Genomic DNA, 27,557 nt, shown 5'->3' with positions numbered 1-27,557 from the left:
GACCGTTACTGTGCTGAAGTTTGAGAGCAGCCTCCCTAGCTATTATCTTTTCCAACAAGATATTGAGGGAGGGAAGAAGAGAAGGCACCTGCAGGATGGAGCTGGCATTGTCACAGGGCCCTAGGGGTATCACAGCCATCTCTAGGGACAAAGTGCAGTTTCCCAGAACCCCCTATACCTATCTTCTTGAGCCTTGGCAGCTTCATGGCCTCAGCAGGGGCTACTATCCCTGCTGTTTTCATTTGAATCAGGAGAGAAATTACAAAGTTATAGGCATTTTTGGTGATTCTCCAGTATAGCCTAGGGATGAAACATCAAAACACGTCCAATCATCAAAACAGTTTTGATTAAATGAAAGGGAACAGTGCTTTAAAACAGCAAAACAAAACACTGTCCCTTCGAAACGGCGAAACAGAAGTCAAAACAAAACAGTGCTGTTTCACACAGCCCTATTCATCTCCCTGGCATGTTGTCACCTACTTTGTACCCTTCTGTACAGTGTTTGTGCTTTTGCTAGTAGACCTCTTCCTGCACCATTGATGTCAGAGGACTACAAAGATGTATAGGATAGCACTGCAGAGAGGTATGGTATTAAATTGTTCGAGAAACATGACACCAGCAGAGCTCCAGGGTCTGTCTGTAAGTGTTTACTTTGTGCTCTAAACTGCTTTTCCTACTGAAAAACCAAGAAATGGAAGTGTTTGAGCTGAGCACGCAATACAATCAACAAAACAATGTGCATACAGTCCCACAGGGTTAGGACCTGGCTCACTCTTCAGACTTCTCTGTCATTATGAGTCATTCCAGCAGAGGAGAATTCATATTTGTCACTAATATCAGAAAAATAACGATGTTCTTCTGTCAGGGCCTGTCAGCAGAGGATCTGCACTGATTAGCTCTACATTTACAGCCCTGAGTTGCTATGTCATGGAACGAGAAGATAAGTAGATTTGGTCTTTTATTCCCATGAATAACTCAGTAGTAAATATAATTCTATCTAGCAAAACAGCACTAAAAAATTAGACAAATACTACATATCTACTTAGGGGTGCACTGATAGAGATTTTTGGAGCCAATACCGCTATCCAATTTTTAAGGAGGCAACTTGACCGATATTGATCCGATTTCTGATATAGCGTGGAGAGCTGCCTTCAGCTGGTAAATCTGTTGTAGTGCAAGGGGGAGGGGAGAGTGAAGGGGTGTGGGGGGTGCAGGTCAACTCCCCACCCCTATGGTGAGGGTGAGGGCAGGGGCAGGGGCAGGGGTAGGTGCTGCACAGCTGGGGTAAGGCAGGGCAGAGTGGGGCAGAAGCATGACTTGTCAGAGGGTGGCTCCTACCGCTGCTTGCATAATGGGGGTGTGAAATCTTGCAAGGCTCAGTCCTTGGATGGGTGCTAATCAATGTATTAGTCAATGACTTGGATGAGGGTGTGCAGAGCACCCTGCCCAAGGTCACAGATGATACCAAATTATGGGGCAAAGTTAACACACCAGAAGGTAGGGAATGGTTTCAGGTGGATTTGGACAGGTTGAAAAATGGACAGAACGAAATAGGATGCAGTTCAACAAAGACAAGTGCAAAGTGCTGCACCTGGGCAAAAAGAACCAGCAACACACTTACAGGCTGGGGGATGACCTTCCCAGCAGCACAGCAGCAGAAAGGGATCCTGGAGTCATAATTGACTCTAAGATGAACATGAGATGTCAATGTGATGAAGTGATCGACAAGGCTAACTGCACTTTATAATGCATTAGCAGATACATAATGAACAGGTCCAGGGAGGTGATACTTCCCCTCTATGCAGCAGTGGTCAGGCCACAGTTGGAGTACTGCATCCAGTTTTGGGCACCGCGCTTCAAAAGGGATATGGAGAATCTTGAGAGGGTTCAGAGGAGGGCCACTCATATGGTCAGAGACCTATAGGCAAGGCCCTAGGAGAAGAGACTGAGGAATCTCTTCTAGATCTACATCTCTTCAGTCTTCGCACGACAAGATTGAGAGGTGATCTTGTAGCTGCCTATAAATTCATCAGGGGAGGGCAGCAGGGAACAGGAGATGCTCTATTTACCAGAGCACCTTCTGGAGTAACTAGGAACAATGGCCACAAATTGATGGAGAGCAGATTAAGTTGGGCATTAGAAAAAACTTCTTCACAGTAAGCGTTTCCAGAATCTAAAAAGTACTTCCAAGGGTGGTCGTGCTCTCCCCTACCTTGGGGGTCTTCAGAAGGAGACTGGACAAGTACTATTTCCTGCCCAGGGCAGGGGGTCAGATTTGATGACCTACTGAGGTCCCTTCCAATCCTAACATCTATGAATCTATGAGCAGGTGGGCTGCAGCTGCAGACTGGAGCTGGGCTCTTCTCACCAGGGGCTGGGCTTGGAGCAGGGGCTATGGAAGGGGCTGCAGCCACCCCAAATTTTGCCATAACTCCTTCCCAGTGCCACTGCCTCTGCCTGCCTACCTGGCATAGTCCTGGCTCAACCCTTGCCTCCCCCCACATGCCAGGAACAGCCAGGGCTGTGCCAGGTGGGCAGGTGGCAGCAGCACTGTGAGCCCCCACTGTAGCCCCCACTTCAAGCCCAGCCCCCAGCAAAAAGAGCCCAGCTCCAGCCCACAGTTGCAGCCCACCTGCTTGCCCCACATAGATCTGGGGGGCACACGCCCCCCCCAGGGTGCAAGCTGCCCTCTTCTGATGAGCCACACCTTTGTCCTCTGCCTCCTCCCTCACCACAGGGTTGATCTTCCCTCCCTCCTACGTTCCACTACAACAGACTTACCAGCTGGAGGCAGCTCTCCACACTGCCAGGCTGTGCTCCTCATTGCCCGAGCGCTGTGTGTACACACTGGCATTTATTAGCCAAATTATCACCTCCATCAGGCCAATTTCCAATACAGACAATTTTATTTATATTGGTTCTGAACCGATATCAGACCAATGTATCAGTGCACCTCTACATCTACTAAATCATCAGCCTTTTCACCAAAAATAAATGATAAACATTTTTCAGAAGAGAAATTTTGCCTGCACTTTTTTGGGCCATAACCCATGTAAGAGCATTGGAAGTGAACAGCTCCTGTTAGAATGTTTGCTTACCAAGGGAGTGTCTTTCTGATTTTTCTGATTTCACTGCTACTTCTGTTAGTGTCACTGCACTTGTCTCTATTCACTTTTCACTGGGACAGTCTGCTTAGCTAATGTGATCCAATTGGTATACCGGAACTAGGACCCTACTTTGCTTTATGCTACCAGCTTCCTTTATTTTTATAGACTTGCTAAGAAATAAAATAAACCTTGAGCAGTGTTCAAGCATATCATCAGCTGTCTGAATGCAATGCCAAGTCTCTACAATGGGGCCTTTGCACAGTTTTAGGATGAACTTTTAGCATATTTGGCCCTCTATTTAAAAATTGATCTTGGTCAGGGCCTCATGGCCATCATTGTTAGCTCCAATGTCTCTCAATGCATGAGTAAATGAGTACCTCAGGGCATTTATACACCTGCTTTGGGAGTGTGTGTGTGTGGGGTGGGGGAGGCACTTTAAATACAGTGGCTCCGAAAGCAGCTCTAATTAAAGCAGATGGTGTAGCTCATGTATCAGCATTCCCACCCTGAAAAATGGTGGCTGAGACACTTTAACTAAAGCTCATCAGGCGAGCTTTAGTTAAAGTGCCCCCGCCGCTGTTTTTCAGTGCAGGGATGCTGATACACAAGACTCTGAAGTCTGCTGGAGCATTGTAATTACCACTCTTGGCAGACTCAATTAATCGAGTCTGCTCTGATGCGCTGTAATTACAGCACATTGGAGCAGCCTTGTTGCTCATGTACAGGCACCTGCAATGCTCATATGTCAGCTGTTAATATACTTGATTGACCAGGCTCATAAATGCCCGCATTTTTGTGTATAGATTTGACCTTTATGCAAATGTCCAACATATCAATGAAACGATTCCCACTTATAACACTACTAGCAGAACAAGTTTTTAATAGCCTCTATAGCAACTCAGAAGCTGGCCAGCTGAAAAGTCTCTCTATTCACTTATCCCTGCTAAAACTCTTGAAGCTGCAGCATTGAGAGCCACCTCTTACTTCTTGTGCTCTTCCCCTCCCCTGCATGCAGCAAAACCCTCTGAGCAGTAGCAGCTGGGCAAGTTATCTGTCATGTCTCTGACATAACACTGTGCTCCCTGCTGTGAAGCGCCTGAGATGAAAGCAGGTGGCACATTTCTACAGGAAATGCAGATGTCTGAGCAACAGTGTCACAGCCAGCAAGTCTAATTATCCAAAGCATGTGGCTTGGCTTCTCTTTGCTTTCTCTGCATTCCTTTGTAAAGAAACTTTACTATTCTTGCATGTGTTAGTGGGCAACAGCTTGAAGGGCAAGTGTTTGGGGAAGGTGTCTCTTTAGATGACTGAGGCTGTTTAAATATTTTTTTGTAAAGAGCAAGACCTTGGGCAGGGTGCCACCTTGGTTTAGATAGGTTTGGCATGTGGACCTGGTGTCTGGGCAGAGGATGAAAGCCTGACCCCCTACCAAGCGTGCTCCTGATCTGTCCTGTTCAGACCTCCCAAAGTGGCAGGTAAGAAGTGAATACAACATAGGAGAGCTGTATTTCAGGAATGAGACCCTTAAGTGTGAGTAACAATGTGTTTTCCAAAACTTATGCCTTTAAATAAGATGGGGGAAAGAGGCCACAGAGCCAGAATTATATAGGAGGGGCTGACTGAATCCTAAGACCAGAGCTTACTGGAAATTGAGGAAATGATTCAGTCAAAATTTTGAAGCTGGTCTTGTCTCACAACATTTACTATTAGACCATGGGGGAAGGTGAGAGGGGGGAGTTAATTAGTTTTTCCTTTCAGTTAGCTATGTTTTGTTGAATGGAACATTGCTATAATGGTTTTAAATTAGCTTGTTTAAAACTTCAGTGAAAAACGAAGAAAAAATTCAGAGATTTGCAGGAAAAAAGCCAATAATATTCAAAATCTGACAAATACTTTTGAGAGAAAGTCATTTTTGATTAAACAATATTAAGTATGGAGATCTTCAGAGAGCTTTATTACAGAGAAAGCATAGACAGACCTTCATTCCCATGCTAGCTGGCTGTTCAGTTCTACTATGTTTGCACTACTTTATTCTCACTGTTCACCAACATCTACCCAAGTGTCCGGGGACTCCCATAAAACAGCATGGAATATTTCAAGAATATTTGCTAATCACAAATGTTCAGTAATCTTGAGAGACAGCAGAAACACTACTATGTGGCTTATATGACCAGTCACACACCAGAAATAAGTAGTCAAAGTTAATATTGTTTGGAAAAGCCCAGACGCAAAAACATTGGTGGCTGCCACATGGCACATATGCCACAAGTGGCATGGACAGCCAGTGTGTCTGGCACACAAGCCTCTAAGGCTGAGTTAAAGGGGTATCGGTGACGGGAGTCAGGGTAGCAGTTGCGGGGGATGGAGGAGGCAATGGGTCAGTGCTGACTCAAGGGTTTGGCTTCACAGGAGCAGTGGAGATAGAAGCTGCCAAATTCATTGTTGCCACATCCTGGTGTCAACAGGATTTGGTGGCACTGGGCAGTGGTGATGACTGATTATGTGAGTGGTACTCTCTCATATTTGGGACAATTTGTGGCACCCTTGCCAAAAAGGTAGACATCCATTGCACCACATGTCACTTATGTCTTGGCATAAGCTATACAGCAAATATTTGTGAAACAAACAGAAAATAAAGTCATATGATGCTTTATTCACATGAATAATATGCCAGTTCTAAAATGAACCACTCTTAAAATAACCCTTACATTGTAATCTTCTCAAAGTTGCCTTTCAAGGCTATGTTGCATGTGATACCCCAAATGAATGATTTACTTTATGAGAGATACCAGTTCACTGGGGCTGGGACACCTGAAGCAAATGTCATGGTTTCCAAGTGTTTCTTATGCACCTTATTGGATACAAACTAATCTTAAAACACTTTCCAAAACTGTGTTGCACTGAGGGTATGATACCTCTGGCAAGACACTACATTTTAAATTAGGTCCAGTCACATCACATGGGTTAGGCTTCCAAAAGTGAAGTGACCCTATCACATGCCAGTGGCAACATCAAGCAAATGCATTGTTTCATGTGTTGGTTACCGTTCCGTATGTCATCTATGAATAACTTTGTCAATGATCACGTAAGGCAGGAGTTGGCAATGTTTTTGGGCAGAGTGCCAAAGACACCCACAATCTCGACTTGTAAGATGTTGGCATGCTGGTGTGGAGGGCAGGGGAGCCACAAGTGGTCCAATCTTTGTGGCAATGTAGCCACAGCCCCTGAAGCACACATCCATCCCATAGGTGCATATGCCAAGCAAAATGTCTTCATGTGCCACCCTCCGGTACGCATGCCAGAGATAGTCTACCCTTGCCCTAATGGCTACCATTATAGTTCATTGAAACTTAGCAAATTAGGCAAACATCCTGTGTTGACCTTCTTGGACTACCTGGTCCCTGGTGGCAATATAAGCAACTCCTATGAAGCAAACTCCAGGAGGAAGTCCCAAATCCTCCACAGAAATGAATCCCATTATAGTCCTCTGAAACTAGAAGTAGTTTACACCCCTTCAATTCCAGTGGGCGTATTAGCTCTGCCAGGAATAAGCCAAGGCATATCACCATGTGAATGCAGCTATACTGCTTCTGGTATAGCCCCCAAGTAGATTAAATTGCACACAAGAAGCAGCAGTGTCTCTACAGGGTGGTGCCTGGCTCTGCAGGAATATTCAGGGTAGAGGAATGTCAAAATTCAGGGTAACATTTGTTTAAAACATTTGGAGATACAATCCTGAAATTTGGGTCTGTCCTGAAATGTTTTGGTATGGCTGGTAACTTTACTAATGGAGTTTTCATCAGTACACTTCAAAATTTGCTAGCAGCATGCACACAGCCACTGGGCATGAATTGAATTAAATAGGTGCTGGATACTGGCTCATAGGCCTATTCAGTCTGAAGCAATTAAAATCCCTGCAAACAAGCAAGGATTGTTCTTTCCCGACAAGACTCAAACATATTGATGACTACTGCATGTTACAGTAGCCTATGATAGCTAGAATGACAGTAATAACTTCATGTACTGGGCCGTGCAAGTAGGAAATCAGTTTGAGATCATTTTGATTTGTTTTAACTGCACTTTTTGAAGATATTTTCATACACCATGTTACTGTGATTAAAGCGGTTTTATATTATTCCATAGTATGATTGAGGAAGAAAAACGTTGTAGGCAACAGGGTAAACAAATGGTGTGCAGTTATGTTCACCATAAGACTTCTCACTGCTGTCTATCATTTGATGGCAATTCTGTGAAATCAGTGGCAGCATCTGGTTGCTGGGCAGGCTGAACAGCCAGCCGGGCACTTGTGCTGACTGCCTTTGAAGTTGTTTCACGTAGTCAGATGGTCAGCTACTGGCAAGGCATACGGGCAATCAGAGCTGTCTAATTTCTTGTATAACTTGTGTTCTTGAAGGCTTATGTTTTTGTTAAAGAATGTCCGACTGTTTCAGAGATCTTCTCCTGGAATTTGTCTCACTGATATAGATGCAGACATGAATGCAAAGCCACACTTCCTTCTCCACAATGTTGCTTAACAGAGGTCTTTTCAGTTGCAGATGATTGATGAGATATGAAATGACTGCATTTCCACTTTTTCAATTAACAGAATTGTAGGCTGTTTTCAACCCAGTACCATTTCAAGATAGTCCAAAGATTTTATCTGAAATTGCTGTTAATACAGAAAGAAAGCCTCTCCAGCTTGCCTAGTTATCAGCAGCACAAAGTTAAGCATTCTTGTTTGTAAACCCTTCTACAGTGTGGATTGTAGACTGTAGATGAGCACAAGGCGGTGGAGAAATTAATCTTTCAGTGATCCTCATTAGCTTCACAGAAGCGCCCCGGAAAAAAAAAATCACTTCCTTTCCTCTAGTTCAGCTGCGTCTGCTTTGCTTAACCCATGGTGCAGGAGAACCATCCTTATCTTTTTCCTCTACCACCTCCTGCTCTACTTGTTTCCCAAGATATGTTTTCTTTTGCCCCCAACCAGATCATTCCTGCTGGTCAGGACCTGTAAGGGTATTCCCAGACATAAAACACTCCTATTTCCTCCGTGCCTGGCCTCCTTTGCTCCCAGCACTTCCAGCCTTCCCTCATCAAGTTTGTTTTTCCTATCCAAAGGAGCCCAAAGCAGCAATATGTAAGTGACTTGGGATGGCAACACACATTGGCTTTTGATTGGGAGCTGTGCTCCTAGTCTCTCTGGGTTTTTTGAAAAATATCTTAATAATCAGATATAACCCCAAAGACATTATCTGACCTCTCAGGCCTCTTATAAAATCAAGGTTAATTTCTTTGTCCAAATCTCCAGAAGACGTGTATCCTGGATATGAAAATATCTCCTGAGGGGAAAGATGAGAAGGGACTCATGAAATAAATGGGGTGCAAGGAAGTGCTAGAACATGATAATTGCTTTTACTGTTGTGCTTGCTTTTGTCTAATCCTATATGGTTAAGTAGATCAAGGGCATTTGCCTCTTATAATACCTACAGGTACTTCCTGCTCCAGGCCCATACAGCTTTCAGCTTGCAAAATACATACTGCTACCCTGAAGGACAGGAGCTCATAGGAGAGAAGGGATGGAAGGGACCTCATAGTTGTCATCTAGTCCAGCCCCTACTGAATGCAGGATCAACCCTGACTAAATCATCCCAGCCAAGTGTCTGTCTGTCTAACCTGCTTTTGAAAGTTGCCAAGGATGGAGATTCCACAACTTCTCTACGCAGCCTGTTCCAGTGCCTGACCATCCTCATAGTCAGAAAGTACCTACTAATCTGCAACCTTAATTTCCCCCTGCTGCAGCCTGAGTCTGTTACTCCTAGTTCTGTCCCCCAAAATGACAGAGTAAAGCTCATCTCCATCCTCTCCATGATCATAGATTCATAGATCGGAAGGCTGGAAGGGACCTTGGAAGATCATTAGGTCCAACCCCCTGCACCAAACAGGCAAGACAACTGGGGTCAAGTGACCCCAGCCAGGTGACAGTCCAGTCTCCTCTTGAAGATTTCCAGGGTAGGTGATTGTGCCATCTCTGGAGGGAACTTATTACACAGGCTGGACACCCTGACTGTGAAGATTTTCCTAATATTCAGTCTGAAACAGTCTTGCAGGAGTTTGTGGCCATTACTCCTAGTTCTCCCCAAGGGTGCCCTGGTGAACAGGTGTTCACCAAGCCCTTGATGTATTCCCCTGATGTAGTGCTAAGCTGCCACCAAGTCTAAGCTGCCCTCTAAGCCTTCTCTTTTTCAGGCTGACGAATACCAGGTCCCTCAGCTTTTTCAGGTATGGCTTGCTGTGCAAGTCTCTGATCATATGGGTGGCTCTTCTCTGGACTCTCTTGAGCTTGTCCATGTCCTTGTTGTTGTATATGAATCTTGTAGGGCTAAAGCAAGGCCTTGTAGTGCAAAAGTGAGGCCATTTCCTTGTCCTTTCGCCTCCATTTCATAAAAGCAGACACAGCACTTACATGACAACTGGGAGAGGAGAGGTGCTGTGTAAGGGCTGCTGGTAAGATATGAAACCAGCTGAATCTGGTCAACAGAGGAGCCTCATCAACAGAGGAACCTTGAAAGCAGTACAAGGATTGTTTTTGTAAGATAAGATACATCTTGGCAAGAATATATGAAACATGCAGTCATGAGAGTTAAACTTCAGTGTTCACACGCACAGTGCCACTTGATTGGATAGAATAGTGATTTAGTTAAGAGATGATTGGGTATTTTTACGCGCACGAGCTAATCACGAACTACTGCTGACGTACTAACAAAGTATAAAATAGTATTATAGCTAGTAGGCGGGATCCCTCCTTGGAGGCACCTCGCTGCAGCAAATAAAGATTCTGTATCTGACTTTGGATACTTGCTCTGCGTGATCATTGCCCCAGCCTAGAGTGAACTGCACATAGCTTACGAGCGTAATTTGTAACGTTGTTAAAGTGCAGCACCCAGAACAGGATACAATACTCCAGCTGTTATCCCTCTTCAGGTATTTGAAGATTGTTATCAAATCCCCCCTCAGTTTTCTCTTTACCAGGTTAAATAAACCTGTTCTTGCAGCCTTTCCTCATAAGTCTGGTCTCCCAGGCATTTTTGTTGCCCTGCACTGGGCTCCTTCCAAACTGTCCACATCTATCTTGAAGCATGGTTCCAAAAATGGACACAGTACTCCAAGCGAGGCTTCACCAGTGCTAAATACAGTGGGAGGATCACATCCCTTAATTTGCAAGTGACACTCACATTCTTACAACTCAGGATGCCGTTGGATTTTTTTTGCAAGAAGTGCATACTGTTGGCTTATATTCAGCTTATAGTTCACCATAAACCCCAGGTCCTTCTCTGCAGTGCTGCAACCTACCCAGTCATCCCCTAGTCTGTATTTGTGTATGTGATTATTCCATCCCAAGTGCAGGACTTTTTCATTTGTCTGTGTTGAATTTCATCTCTTTGATTGCATACCATTTCTCGAGTCTATCCAGGACATGCTGGATTCTAGCCCTACCCTCCAGAGTGTTCACAATTTCACTGAGTTTGGTATCTCTAGCAGGACCAGCCCTTCCAGGGGATCAGTGATGCTTCCTGGTGACTGTGTGGCTCCAGCCCCTTGGGGCACCCTCCCTTTTCCTCTCACCTGCCATGCCTTGATAGAATTATTTTACTGTAAAAAGGGAGGCTGCCCCAGGGTCCCAGAGTGAGCCCTAGCCTGATTTGGCCTGCAGGTCCTTGATTGTCTTAAGCCTGCCCTGGCTTTGGCCTCCCTCTGCCCTTAGCCACCCTACTGTGACCTTAGCCTTCCACTCTTTGGGTCCCTGGCCCCCCTATGGCTGCTGTGCTTCTACCGAGCCCTCAGCCCTCTGGATCTCTGAGGCTGCTCCCTCTGTGCTAATAACCTGTACTTCAGGTCATCTGAAAATTTTCTAAGCATGTACTTGAACCCATCATCTAAATCATTAATGAAGTTGTTGAACTTCAGATGCAGGACAGACCCCTGGGGAACCCCACTTAATACCTTTTCCCAACTAGATATTGAACCACTGAGGACTACTCTCCGGGTGCATCTGCATGAGATGCTACATTGCCATAGCAACGAGCTATGGTGACACAGTGTCAGCAGGCACGAACCATGATGCTGGTGCTACTGTGCTGTAGGGCCCAAAATGACTTGTGCGCTGCTGGGACTCTGCTAAAGCAAGTACTAAATGACTGTACAGTAACAACAGCATAGACAGGCACACATGTAGATGCGCCCACTGAGTATGATGATCCAACCAGTTACCTATCCACCCTACACTACTTTTGCCTAGTCTGTCTTTCCTTAGCTTGTTACCATTCCTTGGAGTAGGCAGTGTCCGACAACTCAATGAAAAGAGACCAAATGAAATGGAATTTGGGTACCATAGTGAAGATCAATGTAGAACAATGGCTCTTTGCCAGCCAAGACCTCATTGCAAGTTTCCTTCTTTCTTGCAACTCTTAAGGGCCTCATCACATCTAAAAAAAGGTTGGAGAATTTAATTCCATATGTTTCTTACACTGCTTCAGCTGTTAGTGATGGTATCAAGCACAGCAAGAAATAAGGGGGAACAAGTAAGTGCTAAGCTGGAGAAAGTCTAAACAAGACATCAACTTTCAATCACCTCAGATTCCACAGAAGTTCCCAAACAGCTGCCTCAGCTTTCTGAAACAAGCTCCATCTTTTGATGGAGGTCATACTCACACAGCACCATCACCCTAAACTCCATTGTGCACCACTATGTGAGCCCCTTCCTCACTGAGGGACTCAACCCAAGAGGAAACAGAATTATTGGCCCAAAGAAGGGCTAGTGCTGTCATCTACAACTTGGGGGTTTTCACACATTCTATTCATTTAGAATGGTAAACAGAATCTCTTGTTCATACTTTCTGAATGTTTGGGGGAAAAAAAGAAAAAGATAGGTTACAGGGGTGGGCTAACAAAAATAGGATGCGTTTCAATACTAACAAGTGCAGGGTGCTGCACTTGGACAGTAGTAACCAGCAGCACACTTATAAGATGGGAAACTCCCTTCTTGAGAGCACAGAGGCAGAAAGGGATCTTGGAGTCATTATTGATTCCAAGATGAACATGGGCTGACAATGCGAGGTCATGGTTGACTTTGTGAGGTCCCTTCCAGCCCTGCTTTCCTCTGATCCTAATTTTTCCATGAGTGCTAGAAATGGTGACCTACTAAATATTTAGGAATTGTGGGTGGATTCAATCATAGAAACAGTAGAAAGTTCTGTCTACAGAGCCAAAACACAGAACATAACCTGATTGCATGGGACAGAATAAGAAAATGGGGGAGGTTGTAGGTTACAGGGTCATAGGAAGAGATCCAGATGGGGACACCGAACAGAGACCATGGAAAATAATTCATTGTTCAAGTCCAAGGAGCCAGTGGTGCCTGCTCAGAGGAAGTCACTGGTCCTTCACTCAGCCCAAGCATGTGCATAAGTGAAAGAGCAGAAAACAACCCCACCTGGAATGTAGCCAGCTGACAGCAAATAAGGCCAAAGTCTCTGGGTCAGTTCAAACCCAGTACAGTACATTCAGCAGCTCTGTTACCAGATTTGCTTGCTACTTTGGGGTGTGCTCATTTATTAGGGCTAGGGTCTTGGTAATTCTATCAATGTGCTGCTTGTGTTACTTGTGTTTCTGTATGGAGCTGTACCCCTCCCTTCTGCAAGCCCTCACCCCCAGTGGAGCTATCTTGCAGGACTCAGTTCAGTGGGGCTGGGTTCCTCCCGTCCCCAAATCAGTCATACACACAAACACACACATATTAACGTGACATGCCTGACCTGGCTGGGTTGATCAGCATGGACAGGCTAACACCCTCATATGCCAAGAATCAGTTCATCAGAGCAACAATAACTACAGTCAGACACCAGCACACAGTTAACAGAATACCTCTGAATCCGGCTGGGTGTCCAGATGACACCCTCATGGGCCAGCATTCAGTTCATTAGGGCATGTCTGAGCCAAACTGGGTCACTCAGCCTGTACAAGCTGATCCTCTTATGGGTTTCAAACTCAGCACGTCCCAATCTTTTAGCCGCTTGATGAGCAGACCCCACAGTATTTCTGGGCTTCACAGGGATCTTTAGCTTAGGTAAGAGGAGCGTTACTGCAGAGCAAGTGTGGGAAAGAGAAGTAAAGAAGGCAAAATGTACCCATTACCACCAGTTTGACTATAAAAGTTATTTATTGTTAAGTAGATGAAATATATATTGACACTAGTAGTAATAGACATGCAAAGGAAAAACAAACACAAACAGTCACAGTATACCCTGGTTTCACTAAGTATTTGGGGAAACTTAGCTCAAGCTTAACTAATACAGTTCAAGTTCAGAAATCTATGCTTAGAGAGAGAGAGAAGAGAAAAGAGAGAGAGAGCTGGGATCTCACCAGTCCAAGGCACTCAGGTTGCAAAGCTGACAGGTCAAAGTTCTCAGCATGATCCTTGAAGGGAGATGATCTTCCTCCTACAGCCTCTCCAGAAGAAAGTGAGTGGTGTCAGCACCCACTGCTGCTTCTTTTACAGATTTTTATACCCCCAGTTCAGCTTCTTTCAAGCATTCTCAATAGTGGAAATCAAATTGTCCTCTCTATTGACAAGGGGTTATCTGGGTGGAACATCTCAGAAACTTGACTGATACTCAAGAAACACCTACTTGGGAGTCAGCTTGACATTATATACTTGATGGGATATCTCTTGGTGTCTTCAGAAACAATAGACTGCAGCATCAGAGTTTTGGATTTTTACTTGCTGTGAACAAGCCTCAGCTTAGCATGACTTTTCCAGATCTTTCTATAGTCTTTTAACAGACTTAAGGCAATTATTGGAGTGTTCATAACCTGTTGTGGAGAGGACTTCCACCAGTCGTCTCGGGAAAAGTATGACAACACTTGTGGACAGGGCTCCAACGGGCTGGACGCTGTGATGAACCCTGTACCATTGTTCAAATGTTGCCCATACCCCCTCTGACTCGGTCTATTGCCTCAGCATTCCCTAACCCGGCAACCGAGTTGTAGCCAATTAAGTTTACATAGGCCTCCCATAGTGGGACCGGGGAATGTACAGCCCGAGATGCCTAGTAAACTTACTCTTGCTTAGAGGTGTGTGTGCGGGGGGGGAAGTCCTTTGTAAATCCAGATTACAACTGGTCTGATAAATGCTGAGCTGGGTGTGAGGGTTGATGAGCATTTGGAGCACAGCTTCCCCATCATGCAGTGCTCCCCTGCTTCGCTGATCCCAGAATTCACTGCAGTCTCTGCTTCAGGCTTTCTGTTCTCCATCTCTCATGTAAATGAATAGTCATCTGTTCCCATCTCAGATGCAAATGAGACCTAGGGCAGTTGTTTCACTTTTGTCACCCTTATCTGGAGGGCTTTAGGTGTGTCTCTCACTGCATCTTAATCAGCTTCTGTTTAGGTGGGGGGGGCGATTCTTTGTGAGTCAGACAGTCTGTGTTCTGTGTCAGGGTTCCCCAAAAACATGGAGCTGACAGGTAACAGCACCCCAGACTTTTTTCACTCCCTGTGATCCCATCCTGGACCACTATGCCACAAGAAAGTCTAATTCAAGACTTGGTGCCTCCTCTGGTTTTGCCCTTCTTAGTCAGGCTACCCTCAGGAACACAGTTTGGTGGGTTTTGTGATGTGGGCTGTACTAATGAAGTGCATACCCAACCAAATAGTTCTTTGACAGACTCATCCTTTGGTCAGTACTGATCAATTCCAGGTTTATACAATGATGGCTTGGTTGTGAAAGCCCCTATATATATGACTACTGATGTAAATTATGTAAATGTTCTCTCTCTTTTTAGAGAATAAAGTACAGATTTATTCTAATGACCCAGTACAGCAATGCATTTAAATTTCAAGTTTAAGCATGAGCTTTTCTGGATTGAGGCCTTAATTAATTGTAGTAACTATAAAAAATAGATTGTACAATTTGTCCCAATGATGAGAGAAAGGCACTCCAAACATTATTAAAAGTCCTTTTTCTATATGCTGATCTTGGCCTGGAATCACACCAGGAAGATTATAGAAACTAGAGGTCTGCTGCTGAATCATTATACATAGTTTTTCAAAAATAAAACAGACAAACAAACAAAAACAACCTTGCCAGATCCCCCCCAAAACACCTCCCCTCCCGCTACTGGAGTGTTATACTAAGTTGAAACCAATGGGATAATAAAGTGAGTTTTCTATAAAAGCCTGATTTTTTAAGAGGGCACTCACAAACACACTTGTGTTTGTCCCAGTTCATTCCTGTAAGCACAGAAAGAGGTTACAATAATCTGAAAATGTTCCAGAAAAAATGGCTCATTTCCAGACCTAAATTATAACTATCTCAATGGCCACAGGCAAAAAGGCCATAAAGCCCATTATCCAATTAGTTCCTATTCCATTTTACTCCCTTCTCCTTTGCCCAGCCACTAACACTCCCATCACACATGCCTACGCATTTAGCCATTACAAAACAAAAGGACACATAAATATTTTTCCCCTTCTTTCATTTTGGACTATAAAACTCCACTGTATTAAATATCATTGGAACACAAGACCAGATGTCTTCATGTTTACCATGCATTCTTTTGGCATAGTTTGTCAAAACCACAGTATAGACTTGGAAAATATGAATAGATGTAATGCTTGCTGTTTTGTGTGAATATGTGAATGGTCTCAACTTTATTTCTTAGGCCATACAATCTACAAGCATTTTCTTTAGAGTAAATATCCTAGTTACTCTAGCATAGGAGTGGCCAAGCTGTGGCACAGATGCCGCAAGTGGCACATAGCAGACTGGGAGGGCCTATGCTGCACAGTGGCAGGGAGCAGAAAATAGAGTAGCAGATCAGCCAGGTAGCATAGAGCAGGGAGAAGAAAGTTGAGCAGAAGATTAGATAAGGGAAAAGGATCAGAGTGTTGCTCAGAGAGGGTGAGGGGATTAATTTGTGGCACTTGTACTAAAAAGTATGGCCCCCGTTGCTCTAGGACAGGGATGGCCAACCTGTGGCTCTTCAAAAGTTAATATGCATCTCCTTGGCCAGCTTCTATTTGCAAAGATTCAAGGAGATGCATATTAACTTCTGAAGAGCTGCATATGGCTCTGGAGCTGCAGGTTGGCCACTCCTGCTGTAGGAGATCCAGGATTCTACGGTGATAGTAGGAAGGCAATTATTCCTACTGTGCACATCCTCTTCTCTACCTGGTGCAGTTTTCCCCTTGGTCCGGTGAAAGACTGAGGTGAAGTAGTCATTCAGGAGTTCAGCTTTCTTCTGGGTGCTGGTAACCAGCTCTCCTGAGTTGTTGAGCAATGGCCCCACACTCCCATTTGGTTTCCTCCTATTCCCTATGTACCTAAAGAAGGACTTCTTGTTGTCCTTGATTCCCATTGCTAATCTAAGTCTGGTCACCACTTTAGCCTTTCTTATCTGTTCCCTGCAAATGCAGGCCATCGTGAAATAGTCCTCCTTGGAGCCTGCCCTGAGCTTCCATAATCATTGGCTCAATGTCTAGATGGCAGCTAGTATCAAGTGGAGGGCCCCAGGGGTCAGTCCTGGGGCTGATTTTGGTCAATATCTTCATCAGTGACTGGCAAGATTGCATAGAGTGCATCCTCAGAAAGTTTGCAGATGACACCAGGGGTGCGGGGTGGTGAAGTAGTAGATGCGCTGGAGAGTAGGGCTAGGATTCAGAGACCTTGACAAATCGGAGGACTGGACCAAAAGAAATCCCATGAGGTTTGATAAGGATGAGCGCAAAGTCCTGCACTTAGGATGGAACAATCCCATGCACTGGTACAGGAGGGGGACCAACTGGCTAAGCAGCAGCTATGCAGAAAAGGACCTACGGCAGGGGTTCTCAATCCTCAGACCATGGCGTGGTGCCAGGCTGCAGCGGAACAGCTGCCAGACCAGAAGTGGCCATGGACCGGCAAAGTGTGGCCCCCCAGAGCTGGGTGGAGAGTCTGTGGCTCCTTCTGCAGGGCCCTTGGCAGCACAGGGTTTGGCCCACCCCCCTGCTCAGGGGGTGGGGGTATTCTGGCCAGAAAGTCCAGCCACGGTCAGCTGTGACTGTTGGGCCATGGCCACTCCTGGCCCGTGGTTTGCTGGGCCGCAACATAAAAACTTTGGGAACCCCTGACTTAGGGTTACAGTGGACAGTAAGCTGAATATGATCCAATAGTGTGCTCTTGTTGCAAAGAAGGCTAATGGCATACTGGGCTGCATTAGTTACAGTGTTGCCAGCAGATCAAAGGAAGTGATTGTTCCCCAATATTTGGCACTGGCGAGGCCACAACTGGAGTACTGTGTACAGTTTTGCCCCCTCCCCCCCCCCACTGTGGAAAGCATGCAGACAAATTGGAGAGAATCCAATGGAAGGCAATGAAAATGGTTAGGGGGTTGGGGCACATAACTTCTGAAGAGAGGCAGAAGGAACTAGGCTTAATTAGTTTGGAGAAGAGAAGACAGAAGGGGCATATAATAGCAATTTTCACTACCTGAAGGGGGATTCAAAAGAGGATGGAGCTAGACTGTTCTCAGTGATGGCAGATGACAGAACAAGGAGCAACAGTCTCAAGTTGCAGCAAGAGAAGCTTAGGTTGGATATTAGGTAAACTTTCTCACTTGGAGGGTGATGAAGCACTGGAATCGATTACCTAGAGAAGTTGTGGAATCTCCATCCTTGGATGTTTTTAATACCTGGGCAGGCAAAGCCTTGACTGGGATGTATAGTTTGGGAGTACAGGGTTAGACTAGGTGACCTCCTGAGGTCCCTTGCAACCTTAATTTTCTATGGTTCTATGAAAACTGGAAAATACGGCTGTACTGGGGAAGGGGAAGGAGTTCATTTGCAACATTAAATGGAATTGATTACACCTGAATTTTGAAATAGACTCTGGATTATCATAATGGAGCTCACCAGTGCATAAAGCAGGGAGGTTAATAGTTACCTGGAACTCTAGAGCCTCTGCTATTCATCCCAGATGCACAGCTTCTTCACTTCGAATTATTATTACAGTTCCTACAGAGATGCTCTAAATAACTCTAGTATACATTTCAGAAGGTAATGGAAGTAATCACTGGGATGTCTCATTCCAATTCTGCTCCCATGGCAAGGTTCCCAAAGGACTGAATGGTGAAGAATCAGGCTCCCAAACCTTTGGGGAGACCTATACTAGAGAGGAAGAACAAAGTAATTGTTTTTTAAAGCTCTGTGTCTCATTACTGCTGCGCATGGCTTTGTTTTATATTGTCTAGACATTTATTTAAAACCAAAATCTAATAAAAAACCATATTAAAATTAAACCCTGTGATGTATCTTTTTATCATAATCCCTCAGAGACTTAATATTGGGTTTATATGACCCTAAGGAAAAGCTTACTACAGTCTTTTTAAAACCATCATTCTTAGTGAGTGGATCTGGGAGTGTCTAATTCTGAGTCAGTATTGTTAGGACTTTATGTGTCTATGGTTTAAGGGCTGGGGTTTCTTTACTAGAGATTTCCAGAAGGTTTGATGCTTCAGTAATTCTAAATGTTTTTCTTTGGAATTAATGTTGCTCTTTCTGTTTGGAGTTTTGCATTAGCTTAATGCCTTAACAAGTATATAGTCTGGAAAGTACAATATCTCTGCCGAGGACAGCACTTAAGAAATATGGCTGAAATCCAATCAGGGCATCTAAATGTCACATATCCTCCTAAATTTAGAGGCATATAGTGCCACTTACTTGGATACTGGATCCTGCTCCCATCTCCACAGCTCAACCTGGCCTTCTCAGAGTGTTTTAAAGAATCTACTACGGCCAATTATGCTCTGTTATGATCCTGTTCTTCTTGAAGGAGTTTTTATTTCCTTGTAAGTTCCAAATCTGTCAGCTGCAGAAAAACCACAAGGAGGAGGAGAAGTGGGCCTCCCATTTGTTAGCCTAATAGCCCAGTGATTAGCACACTTGCCCAGGAAGTAGACCATTGTCCAACACCCCCATGCATCTCTGACTTCCCAACAAAGTGCCCCTAACCACCAGGCCATGGGCTAAGAAGAACCAAGAATATTTTGTTTCTGTATTTTGCATTAAGTAGTCATTAGGTGTGTCTACACATGCATTAGATCTGGGAGCAGTTTACTTATGAGTAAACTACTTGCAGGTAGATGCTTCCAGGCAGGTTTCTACATGTGCAGTGAAGTGGGAGCAGATTTGCTGCTAATGACAGCAAACTGCTCTCTCTTCCTGGGTCCCTGCAATGGGCCCCTGCTGCCACCAGAGGAAGCTCTAGAAGCTATCCCAGGGGCTGGCAGGGAGCAATGGGCAACTGTGAGGCCGGTGCTGGGAAATCCTTATTTCCCGATGCTTACCCCATGACTGCAAAGCCAGCACTGGGAGATAAGGATCTCTCAGCCCCATCCTTCCACCTGCCATCATGATGGTGAAGCAGGGGCTGGGAAATAAGGTTTTCCCAGCCCCTGCTCCCCAGTAAGAGTCTCAGAGTGAGGGGTTTGGAGCTCCTTCCTGCCAGGGCAGGAGGACATAGTCCCAGCCTGGTCCCTGGTGGCAGAGCCTGCCCCAGCACAGGCAGCTCCCAGGGGCTGGGAACCATCTCCCGCCCGTTGGTGGCCAGCTGACTGGCATCAAATTTGCTCCTGGTCAGGTGTCTACATGAGTGCTACTGCGCGGTAGCTGCTCATGAGGAAGTTTGCTACTTGAATTTGCAGGTAGCAAATTTACTCATGGTTAGCAAGGTTTACTATTCAGTAAGCATGTACACGTGTCGATGCACATGCATACTGCACAATAAACTACACTACTTCACAGTAAAGCGTCTCGTGTAGATGCACCCATCGGGTAAAACCTAGAGACAGCCTTGGAGGTAGGACCTGGGTCAGAACCAAGATACCATCCTTTCCACAGCAGTGCCTTATCAAAACCAGGTTCCTTGTAACTTGCCCTTAAATAGCCTTCCCTCTTGACTGCTCAGTGGCCAGCCTCAACAGAAAGGACCCTAGAAATAAGATCTCCCACTGGCAGAGCAAGTGCCTTATTCACTAAGCTACTTAGCTTAATTGGAGGTTCCTCCCCCTTCCCTCAATAGTCACCTGTGTTTTTTTCTATAATGTACAAAATTATACACTGTCCTAGGAGGACTAGGATCACAACAAAATCTCAATGGTCATAGTAGATCCCTTCTGGACACACTCAGAAAGATAAGCCGAGTTGTGCTGGGAGGGAGTAGATTCTGCACTTGTTGCTACTGAGATGTTTAACTACAAGGGTCAGTAGATGTCTAAAGGTAGAGTAGGAGTTGCACCTCCATGCTTGAAATGAAGCAACTGCTTTGCTAGTGATTTCATTAGCAATAGCAATGTGGCTGGCAGAGCTATAGGAAAGAGATCTCTAATAAGCATACCGAGAAGTTTATAGGCAATGATGTCATATAACCCCATATATAACAGGAAGGAACTCAATGGCCCAGAAAGTCTCTTCTAAACGTATGTTCCTACATGACAACTCTACCCTTGGAATCAACCCAGACCTTTCATACTCAGCTCTGTCAAGCCATCACCAAACTAAGTCCTTTCTGAAACCTGATCATGTTTTTTATGTCCCACTCAACATATTACACCTAAGCACTTTCTGAATCTGGGACTTTACGTGGAAAATTAGTATTTTGTGTTCTTTGGGGAAGCAATGTACTCTGCCATTATTTTCTATACAACGAATAGCCTAGTCTTAGGACAGTCATGAACAAAGCTGTTCTACAGGAAACAACAGTCTGGAACACAGCTTGTGTGGCTCTGAGCCCAACTTCTGGCTCCTCTCATCCTTCCTGCCTAGCTGCTTCACCCTAACTGTCTCTCACAGTCCCAGTTCACCTTCCGGTCCATAGTTCCTGAAAGCCTCATGTGCATAACAGGAAAGCTTTAATCCAATTGACAAGTTCATCTTCAGAACAATATCTTCTCTCTCTCTAAGACAATTCAACAGAAAAAAAAACAGTTGCAAACTACAGAAAAAGCAGTATACTGGTAGTTTGGGATTTTGTGACCACAGACATATTTTAAACAAATGCCCTGCAGTGCTTTTGACTTGTATTTTAATGCTTCAATCCAATTTGTTAAAATGATGCACAAAGTCATAAATATGTTTATTTTAAAATTCAAAACCAAATTGGAAAGTTCATAGTGTTTCCTTGTCCCCAGAAAAACAGAATCCAAATGATATGAAAAATGTGTGAATTGTACGCAAACTGCAGAAATAGTCTGCTGCATGTACAGCTGTACAATTAAGACAATGCAACTGCTCTTCAGGTTTGAAAGATGCAGAGCCAGACTGAGTAAGCTTTCTACATATCAGTGTAATTGAGTGATGAGTACATATTACAGAGCATTCTGCCCAATTTCAAAAGTTATGAATCCATTACAGCCCCTTCTAAAAAAGTTTGTCCCGTAAACCCCAGTTAAAAGAGCTTATTCCTTTAATGCAAGAGGTTTCCACTTGAAGCCCTAGTATGTCAGCCAAGGTGGTGGCCATTATACCAAATCATTCAACAGTGTTCAAAAGAGTTCTGCATGCAGAAGTTCAAGGGAACAGGCTTTAGATTTTATTTTTTATGCATCTTCTAATATATGAATAAGGTCCAGCATATTCATAAAAATATCAGACAAATTGTTTTTCCCACTTTGGGATGTACAAATTCAGTACCTGGACACCTGAACAGAGCTATATGCATATGAATGGAGAGCTAATACACACCAGTACAGATGTGTGCAAACTTTTGTGAGAATAAAGCCTGTGAAGATAAAGCTCTTTCTAAAACAATTTTTGGTGAACAGTTTCAAGTAGCTTTTTAAAGGGCATATGTATGGCTTTTGACTGTTAAGGTATCCTGTGGCTTCTAGCACATCTGAGTAGTAAGTGAAAGTTGCTAAAGGCAATTTGTTGACCTGTGTAAAATGAATTACTATAGTTATCATTTATTCATGCTCTGCTGTCTCACTAGAGGGGCCAAGATGAAATGAATCATGAGCATTGACTCACCTTTTTACCAGTAGCTCAGTCACAAAGAGAAATGGTTGCAGGCTTTTAAAAAAATTAATTATTCAGTAAAATGGCCAAAAATGTGTGGTAATTGTATTTTGGAAAGTACGTACCTAAAATCTACTAATATATTCACCAACATATTTTAACACATTTTCCACTGAAGCTTTCGTAGCATATTTTCCAGAACTGGTTTAAAATGTTAAGATGACAAACAAAGAAAAGAATGTGGCTGAAACTTCATGCATTTTATGAATGACATCTTTGAAAATTACGGAGTATCTGATGAATGTCATAATAAGCTACCTACTAGAAAGTCCAGTGAACTCTTTATGCTTCCTGGTATCGTGATACAAACTTTAAATGACATATAGTTTTGATTAACTCTAACAGCATCTATTGGAAATACAAAAAAGTGGGGAAAAATAAGATTCTCACAAACCGACTTTTTTTTTCCATCCAGTGACTCAGTGAAGTAACAATCTCACTGCAGTCTGGGCATACATATTAGAAGGCTTTCAAGGAGGTACTGAGTATTTTGCATGCAGCACACAATCTGTTTCACATTCTCCTTACATCTCAAAGGATCAGAATTTGGCAATGGGGAAAACAGGATATAACACAGGATATCAAATCTTTACTTTTACTTGGCCAGGTTGCATGACAAACCTCTTGATTCCATCCTATTGGGGTTTATACTATTCTACTCAAAAATGCAACACAGATAGCCAGATACAGTTCAATGAACAACATAGCTCATATCCCTGAAGTTATGTAACAACTGGGACTGACTTATAATAAAATGCAAGCAATGCTATGGGATTGTAAAATCTGAAGCCCTACACAAAGCAAATGGCTGACAAGGGAATCAGTAAGGCAGCTGCATACTCATAGCTTTTTTGGACCATGATATACAATGAATAAAATGTTATAAATTTCTCCAGAATGAATTTGAACTTCATCGAAGCTACATGTCAATGAGGGAAAAAAAAAATATTTTTTAACTTTTAAAATGTTATTTGCTTAGAAATTTTCTAAGCACTAATCCATAAATACTGAAGGCATATATAAGCACATACACCTGGAAATCTAGAAAGTACCAAGGGTTTAAGACTTAATTTATATAAATCAGGGGCATCAGACTTATCCAGCCCCAAGGGCCAGATGAGTTGCCTAGGGCTTCCCAGGGGTCAGATCAGGAGTGTAGATCTGTACCATCTGGCCTGTGGAGCTTCACACTCATCACACAGCCAAATTTCCAGCCTGCAGGCAGCCCCACAGGCCATATGACACAGCTCTGTGCTCTGAAGTGAACCCATGGGCCTTCCCATTAGGCTAGAAATTTGGTGGTGGGACAAGTGGTGGCTACCACTCCTTTGGAAGCCATGGCATTTAACACTACTACTGCTTGCCCCACTGCCAATGCCTGGCCCTCTGGGCCAGACTACATGACTTCATATGCCAAACCCAATCCGCAGGGTGTATCTTTGACTCCCCTGATGTAAGCTATATAGCAACTGAGATAGAAATTACTTTCAGGTGAATGTGGGCAGGTCAGACTTGAGAACAGCACTGCCGAAACTGACAAAACCTCATCCTAATATAACACTCCCTGGGAACTGAAAAGACTTTTGGGGCAAACACTACATGTTTCATTAAGCACATTTTCATTAAGTACATTTTCTTTTATTGTATGTGCTGGCAACATTAAATCTATCATCTGAGAGATGTGAATGTTGACTCCTGTTAGATCTACGTGGACCGTGTGTAAAATTTCCAAGCATTCCTCATGTGCAAATTGCAGCACAGACTTTTGAAGAAAACGGTGCAATCTACAATGGTATGAATGTAGAACAAAGCTCATTTGTTTTGGATCAGCAATCACAGGTCTTTATCCATCAATACAATTGTTTTGCTGGCAAACTTAAGACCCTTTAATAATCTCGACTGTTCATCATTATCTGACCAGTAAAGAATCCTAAATGCATCACCACTGCTACTATAAACATATTCATTTAAAAAACTGCTTCTAGATCCAGTCTTCATGGGTGCCTATACATGAACAGGGAGGCTGCTTCAATGCACTGGAATTCTAGCACATCAGCGCAGGCTCAATTAATCAAGGATTTTTATCCTGATTTTACAAATGTGGAAACTGAGTCATGGAGAACTCCACCCACTGTCCTAATGACATGAACTCTTCATGTCATTGTGCTCTTCTGCTTTGTAAGATACAGCCTTTGAGACTATTTTAGAGGAAGGGGTTTCATTGAGTAATCCTTTATTTTTATTTCTTTAAAAAGGTGTTTTTGTTTGAAAAAATGCCAGAAATAGAGAATAAGAGGAGTATCTATTGAGTGACATGGTTAAAATCTGCCTATAACAGAACTGGCTGTATCATAGTGATGTTTTTATCACATTATGGTACTTAAACTCATCTGCATCATCTGGGATCACTTATCATGTTTTAATACTGGATCTATGTTTGCTCTTATCCTGCAAGCTACATGCTCTGTACTTGATATGGTCTTTTCAGCAGGGCTTGTTCCACTGGAACAGCAGGATTTAATATAGCTCCAGTGTTTCTACAATGGAAATCACTGGACTTTATTTTGCAGGCAAAAGATCTTACATGGCAGACCATAGCACATAGCGTACATTTTTTGCATGTGTTGGCCTGGTATTCTTCAGAGGTCAAAGCACAAGAAAGTCCTACTGCATTGTAATAAATACTGTATATCTGGTAGGCATCTCCCATTCATTATTCTATCCCTCTCCAAACTAAGAAGTTAATTGTAAAGATTTATATCTATTTTTCCTCTTTCCTACTGGACATAGTTTCATAGTTTGTAGGGTTGGAAGGGACCTGAGCAGATCATCAAGTCCAACCCCCTGCCATGGCAGGAAAGATTACTGGGGTCAAACGACCCCAGCAAGGTGTTCATCTAACCTCCTCTTAAAGACCCCCAGGGTAGGAGCCAGCACCACTTCTCTTGGAAGTTGGTTCCAGACCCTAGCTGCCCTGACAGTGACATACCGCCTCCTGATGTCTAGTCTGAATCTACCCTCTGCCAGCTTGTGACCATTATTCCTGGTCACTCCTGGCAGTGCTCGGGGGAACAGGGACTCCCCAGTGCTTGCTGGTCCCCCCTGACTAGTTTGTACATGGCCACTAGATCCCCCCTCAGCCTTCTGTTGTGGAGGCTGAACAGGTTCAGGTCCCTTAACCTCTCCTCGTATGGCCTGCCCTGCTGCCCCCTGACCATGCGAGTGGCCCTCCTCTGGACCCTCTCCATGCTGTCCACATCCCTCGTGAAGTGCGGTGCCCAGAACTGGACGCAGTACTCCGGCCTGACCCTGTTTGTTGGTGCCTAGCCTTTTTCAGAGCTGCCAAGTGGCTGTAATCCCAAAGCCTCAGGTGAAGCAATCAAGTCCATAGGCATCTCAAACTGAGTGCTGAGAAGTCACTTGCTTTTGGAGCCTAGGACATAGTGTTTTAATTTTTTGAGAAATACAGACATCCATTGGGTCCTATTATTTTCCCTTCCCCATTTGCTCCCGTAAAAGGTTACTGTTAACTTCAGCACCAACATCAAATCCAGGGTCCCTGCCTACTCATGACATGTCAGGAGAGCTTTCTGCAGTGCTTAAATTCAGTGCACTTGAGCTACAGTGAAAAAAAGTTACAGGATCTGAGGTGCCTAGAACTATGGAAATCAAGTCCCCAGAGAGCTAGATTCTCTGCTCCGGCACAGGTGAGATCTACTTTGTAACAATGGCATGCAAGTGGTTAGAGCAGTAGGTCGGGGGATTTTTCTTTTTAACAGCCTTCCAGAGAGAACTTGGGCAAATTACTCACCCTCTCTGGGCCTCAGTTCCTGCTCTGTACAACTGAAGATACAGTACTCCCTTCTAGCATGATGGTATTAGGAGGAGAGATTGTCAGGGACTGAGATACTGGGGCAATGGGGGTTGGAGAAGGCCCTGACATGGATGATGGCTGAACTGGCTACTATTTAAGCATAGCCAGAATGTCTTTCCCTGACTTTATGGATTTCACAGACATTAGGGGCTGGAATGGATCTCATGAAATCATTGAGCCAGCCGCCACCCCTGTAGAAGTCAGCTGGGATCAAGTGATCCCAGCAAGAAAAATATCCAGACATTTTTTGAAAGAGTCCAGAGTAGGTGCTTGCACCACCTCTGGGGAGAGTCTGTTCCAGACCCTGGACACTTGCACCATAAAGAACTTTTTCGTTATGTCTAGTCTAAATCGGCCTTCCTGGAGTTTGTGGCCATTAGACCTTGTTTTATCCCTTGGGGAGCTCTGGTGAACAGCTGTTCTCCTAGGTCCTGATGTACCCCCCTTATATAATTATAGGCTGCTACCAAGTCACCCCTAAGCCTTCTCTTTTCTAGACTGAAGAATCCCAGATAACTAGACTTTGTTTTGCTGGCAATAGAGCTTAAATGGCAGACCACAGTACGTAGAATACATTTTTTGCATGTGTTGGACCGGTATTCTTCAGAGGTTGGAGCACAAGAAAGTCCTAATGATGATTTCTTTCTCTTCTACCTAAGTGTACACTTCCTCGTCTGCTCTGTGAGACTTTGTAGGATAGGAGGCATATTAGGTGTCCATGATATCCTGGGTCCAGTAAAGTCCTATACACTGGGGCTGCAGCAGGCATTGAGTGTAATGAAGGTGTTGCTGGTTCACTCCTGGTCTCTTACACAGCTGAGAAGGAAGTGAGGGAGGTAATGAAGTAATTTGGAGAAGGCCATGGTCATGGCCCTGAGTCTACCTGTAGCCACTAGAGGGTTCTAAAGTAAGTGCCAGCCTGGAGATGAAGGGTTCAGGCAAAACAGAAAGAACCAGACTCATAGGAGGGAAAGCAGTAGAGTGGAAATTGGCCACAGGGAACCAATTAACCTGAGATAATGCTCTTTGGCTATCCCTTGAAGAGAGGATGATGTTGGGTGGAGGGGGAGGGAGGGATTATTGTTGAGTTTTAAGAGGGCTGAACAGTCCAATCAATGCAGGTTTTTCCACAGATATGACAAGTGGTCCCTGGGTGGGGCAGCTGTTGGCCAGGTTGTTGTGTGTTTTTCTTCCTCCTTTGCCATTTCTCAGCCTCCTGAGTCAGATGGTTCTCTTTGAAGTGGACTATAGCTTGATGTATAGTGCAGTGTCATTGAGACCTGTTACCAGCCAGCAGGTCTCCCAGTTAGAAAGTTTGATGCCATCATTCATAAGCTGTATTTTCAGGGTGGCCTTGTAGTACTTCCTCTGTCTTCTGCAGGTTCTCTTACCATGACTGAGCTGAGAGAAAAGGACTTGCTTTGAGAGATGACTCTCAGCCATCTGCACACAGTGGTCAGCCCAACAGA

At 44.2% G+C, this 27,557-nt stretch overlaps 1 protein-coding gene across 1 annotated transcript in view; it reads left to right on the top strand.

Annotated features, from left to right (window-relative positions):
- The first annotated feature begins 4,455 nt into the window (after positions 1–4,455).
- LOC149868564 (atrial natriuretic peptide receptor 2-like) overlaps positions 4,456–27,557 on the top strand; it is a 117,513-nt gene continuing 94,411 nt past the window's right edge. Inside the window, exon 1 of the mRNA XM_090037245.1 lies at positions 4,456–4,582. The gene's annotated coding sequence lies outside the window, so the exon portion shown is untranslated. The remainder of the gene's footprint in view (positions 4,583–27,557) is intronic.

This window comes from Crocodylus siamensis, chromosome 3, assembly GCF_052110815.1.
Source record: "Crocodylus siamensis isolate JL-2025a chromosome 3, ASM5211081v1, whole genome shotgun sequence".
Lineage (NCBI taxonomy): Eukaryota > Metazoa > Chordata > Crocodylia > Crocodylidae > Crocodylus > Crocodylus siamensis.
Note: the sequence above shows the minus strand (reverse complement) of the source record. Positions and strands in the feature narration are given on the sequence as shown.